The sequence below is a fragment of the Sus scrofa genome, chromosome 9 (assembly GCF_000003025.6).
Source record: "Sus scrofa isolate TJ Tabasco breed Duroc chromosome 9, Sscrofa11.1, whole genome shotgun sequence".
In the NCBI taxonomy this organism is placed as follows: Eukaryota; Metazoa; Chordata; class Mammalia; order Artiodactyla; family Suidae; genus Sus; species Sus scrofa.
Genome location: NC_010451.4, coordinates 26,216,145 through 26,221,064, shown reverse-complemented (window position 1 = coordinate 26,221,064; position 4,920 = coordinate 26,216,145).

Sequence of the window (4,920 nt, the reverse complement as noted above, 5' to 3'; positions counted from 1 at the left end):
GGTCCTCTGTGTGCGAGTCCGTCCCTTCGGAGATGCAGGAGGCTCTGGGAGAGATTCCCATCAGCCGTGTGCAGAAGCAAGGCCCTTAGCCACAGCCAGGGGCCTGGAGGAGTTTTAAATGACAGTGGAATTAATCATATTGATTCTAATGTAAGCCTTCTTTAGCCATTCAGGAAAACAACACTTATCAGCAGCATTTTAACTCCCCTGGATTCCAACCAGAAGACTTTTTGTTTTTTTTCTTTTTAGGGCCGCACCTGCGGCATATGGAGGTTCCTCAGCTAGGGGTCGAATCAGAGCTACAGCTGCCAACCTACACCACAGCTCACGGCAATGCTGGATCCTTAACCCACTGATCGAGGCCAGGGATTGAACCCACATCCTCATGGATACTAGTCGGATTCATTTCCATTGAGCTACGAGGGAACTCTTGATGACTGATTTGAAGTATGTGTATTTGAATTCAATAGCATCCTTCCTGCTTCTGGAAAGGGCAGAAACAAGGATAGGGTGTTTGTACGACCTCGTTCAACAGCGCACAAGATGCCAGACAGAACGGCCACACTTTGTCAACAGAGTGTCCTCTCGGACTGTGATCTAAGAAACCCCAAAGGGACATATTGTTCTTTCTCATCTCACGGTGTTCCGGCTGTGCAAGGATTGCTGAAGCAGGGCACCCCTGTCCTCTGGAGCCCCAGTGAGATGCCAAACGCCCTATGGGACTTCACGCTCGCTCCAGTTTGAAATCCTACCACACAAAGCTGAGGAGCCTGGGCAGGGAGAGATAAGGAGGTTATCAGGGTATCTTGTTCAGGGAGGGGATGCAGAGACAAGCCCTGAGGGAGGATTCGGTTCCAAAGGGCTGGGTCCCTCTAACAGGGCAGAGAAGAGGTGGCAGAATAGAATGCTGGGAGATGGAACCATGGGGAACCACGCACGATGGGGAGAAATCCCAGGGCCCAGGCGCAATCGCCTTGACACCAGGGGAGGGGAGACCAGGGGGGAAGGGAAGCCCTTTCTCGATCATCGATCATCGACTCTTACATACAACATGTTTCTTCTGCCTAGTTTCTAGGGGAGCCTCCGACGCCTCTGGGTTGTGGAACGCAAAGCAAATAACCCTGTGGTTATTGACATGGTGTCTGTCCGAAGGTCAGCTTCTGCTAAGTGATGCTGTGTCTCCAGCACAGGGGGCCTCTCTCGCAGTCAGACCCAGCCCCCGTGGCAGCTTTCCAACTCTTGAGAACATGGTTGCAGAGTCTAATTCCACTGCCTTTTAAAAATTAGGTGGGTGTTTTGGTTTAATTACTGATTAATCCTTCTTTAAAATTAAAATGACATTGCAGTCTACATAGAAAGTAAAAATTCTTCCTCAGTCCTATCAATAGTTTTCTTTGGTGTGTATCTTTCTAGACTGGCTCATACATGAATATACCTATCTAGCATGTACCACAAAATACGTATTTTTTATTTTTCGATTTTTAAGGCCGTACCTGTGGCATATGGAGGTTCTCAAGCTAGGGGTTATATTGGAGCTACAGCTACTGGCCTACATCAAAGCCATAGCAACTCGGAATCTGAGCCGAATCTTCGACCTACACCACAGCTCATGGCAACACTGGATCCCCGATCTACCGAGCAAGGGCAGGGATCGAACCTGCATCCTTATTGGATACCAGTCTGATTCATTTCCTCTGCACCACAATGGGACCTCCCAAAATACGTATTTAATCTATTTTTTTTTTTAAAGGCAAATGGGATTCTGTGATACGCATCACCCTACAACTTGCTTGTTTTCCCTTAATGTTTTTTGGGTGTTACTTCTCGTCTCTACCTGTTCCTGAACATTCTTCTTATTGCCTGTACGAAGCAGACTATATTATAATTGTTCACTGAAAATTATTTCAAATGGTATATAAAAAATATTCTGGGTAATCTATCACTTCAGACTTGTTCCTTCAACCAAAATGTCTTCCTCTTGTTAATTAACGTGTTCAACTCTATCACCTATGAATCTCTTCCTCTTGCAGGAAATTCTGAGTCAATATTTATAACATTTTAAAAAATTTTAATTGTAGTTGATTTACAACTTTGTGTTTCAAGGGTACAGCAAAGTGACTCAGTTATACGCATGTGTATTTTTTCAGATTCTTTTCCACAATAGGTTATTATAAGATATTGAATATAGTCCCCTGTGCTATACAGTAGGTCCTTGTTGTTTATCTATTTTATATATAATAGTGTGTATCTGTTAATCCCAGACTCCTAATTTACTCCTCCCGCCATCCCTGCTTTTCCCCTTTGGCAACTGCAAGATTGTTTTCTCTGTGAGTCTATTTCTGTTTTGTAAATAAGTTTATTTGTATTCTCTTAGATTCCACAAATAAGTGATATATATTTGTCTGTCTCTGACTTACTTCACTTAATGTGGTAATCTCTAGGTCCATCCATGTTACTGCAAATGGCATTCTTTCATTCTTTTTTATGGCTGAGTAATAGTCCATCATATATGTATATGCATACTGTATCTTCTCCATCCATTCATTTGTCGGTGGACACCTATGTTGCTTTCCTATCTTGGCTATTGTAAATAGTGCTGCTATGAACACTGAGGTGCATGTATCTTTCTAATTAGAGTTTTCATCTTTTTTGGATATATACCCAGGAGTGGGATTGCTGGATCATACAGTAATTTTTGTCTTTTTAAGGAAATCTCATACTGTTTTCCATAGTGGCTGAACCAATTTATATTCCCGCCAACAGTGGATGAGGGTTCCCTTTTCTCCACACCCTCTCTAGCCTTTGTTGTATGTAGCCTCAATGGTGGGCATCCTGACTGATGTAAGGCGGTACCTCCTATGGTTTTGATTTGTTTCTCTAATAATTAGTGCTGAGCATCTTTTCATGTGCCTGTTGGTTTTCTGTATGTCTCCTTTGGAGAAATGTCTGTGTAGGTTCTCTGCCCATTTTTTGATGGGGTTGTTATTTTGAATGTTTTATCATACTGGTGGGTTTTATGTAAAGTTTCTCAAAAGCTGAAAGTTTAGGGGAGGGAGAAAGAGCATTGATAATATAAAATCTAAAGGTTTAGCTTCAGGTTTGACCTTATCAAGCACACCCACAGATAGTTTAAATTCCTTTGATGTAATAGTCTAGTTCTGGCCCTAAATATGCTAAAAAGTATTTTTCCTTCAGGTACCTCATGATGTGAAAGGATTTTTTTATTACTACACAAAGGGAACTTATTAAATAATTCATTTCCTGGTTTTATTCATCAACAACCAACTAGAGTTCCTGGTCATCATGAGATTATCGGAGTATCACTCTGCTATCATGATGCTCTGGCAAAGAAATCTGATAGTGAAGCTTTAGAGAGGAAATTATCATTTCCGTTAGGCTTGTCACCCAACACAGATCACAGCTCTCACTGCTCCTTTGGGTCCCAAGGGGCTCAGATTGGGACTACTTGTAAAGGAGGAGCCAGGACCAGATTTGGGTGGAAGAGGAGATGCTACCCGTGGAATCACCTCCTTGGTACACTCGCTCAATTATCAGCAAGTTTTTCAGATTGTGTTATTTTTCAATCTCGAACTTCTGTCATCTACCAAGATTCAGGACCAACAGTCTGTTCTACAGCAGCTCACAATCAACCAGTAAATATAGAAACAGAGACAGTACAATATGGGAAATTTTCTGGTACCTAAGGGAGGGGAGTCAGAATGATGGGAGTAGAAGAACTCCTCAGCTGTCTCAGCTGAACTTTTATTTTGCCTTTTCTAGGGCCGCTTCCTGCGGCACATGGAGGTTCCCAGGCTAGGGGTCTAATCGGAGTTGTGGCCACCGGCCTACGCCAGAGCCACAGCAACTCGGGATCCGAGCCTCGTCTGCAACCTACACCACAGCTCACGGCAACGCTGGATCCTTACCCCACTGAGCAAGGCCAGGGATCGAACCCGAAACCTCATGGTTCCTAGTCAGATTCGTTAACCACTGAGCCACGACGGGAGCTCCTCAGCTGAACTTTTAGAGAAGTGAAGATGGGTGCCTGTATCTGGGGCCCCTTGACTACCACAATTTTAGGTTTAGGGTTTTTTTTGTTTTTTGTTTTTTGTTTTTGCTTTTTTAGGGCCACACCTGCAGCATATGGAGGTTCTCAGGCTAGGGGTTGAATCAGAGCTACAGCTGCTGGCCTACGCCACAGCCACAGCCACAGCCACAGCCACGCTGGATTAAGGCCAGGGATCAAACCCACATCCTCATGGATACCAGTCGTATTCTTAACCCGCTGAGCCACAGCAGAACTCCCCTTTAAGTCATTCTTTAGGATGTTTAGCTTGGTCTCAATTTTTCACTTTTATAGACTTCCTCAATAATCCTTATACAGCAATCTTTGTGAAGTATGTCTACAAGATAAATTCCTAGACGTGAACTTGCAGGTAGGAAACAGCAAACTTTAGAACAAAGACCAAGATCTGGTCATTGACTTTTTTTGTCTTTTTAGGGCCACACCCGTGACATATGGAGGTTCCCAGGCTTGGGGTACAATTGGAGCTGTTAGCCACCAGCCTACACCACAACCACAGCAACATGGGATCTGAGCTGCATCTGCAACCTACACCAGGCAACGCTGGATCCTTAACCCACTGAGCAAGGCCAGGGATTGAACCCACATCCTCCTGGATGCTAGTCGGGTTCCTTATCTGCTGAGCCACGAAGGGAACTCCTGATCACTGGTTTTTGAACAGCACGTGCGTCACCGGGCTTGTTGTTTGGAAGAGACAGGCTTCTCCGTGGTGAGTTGCCTATCAGTTCCCATCCTAAAGTGAGATTCAGAGACTTGAGCTCCAAGTCTGGAAGGCATCAAGAAGAACAGAAGTAGGAAAGTAAGTGAACAGATGAAAGACAAAGGCAGAGTATGTT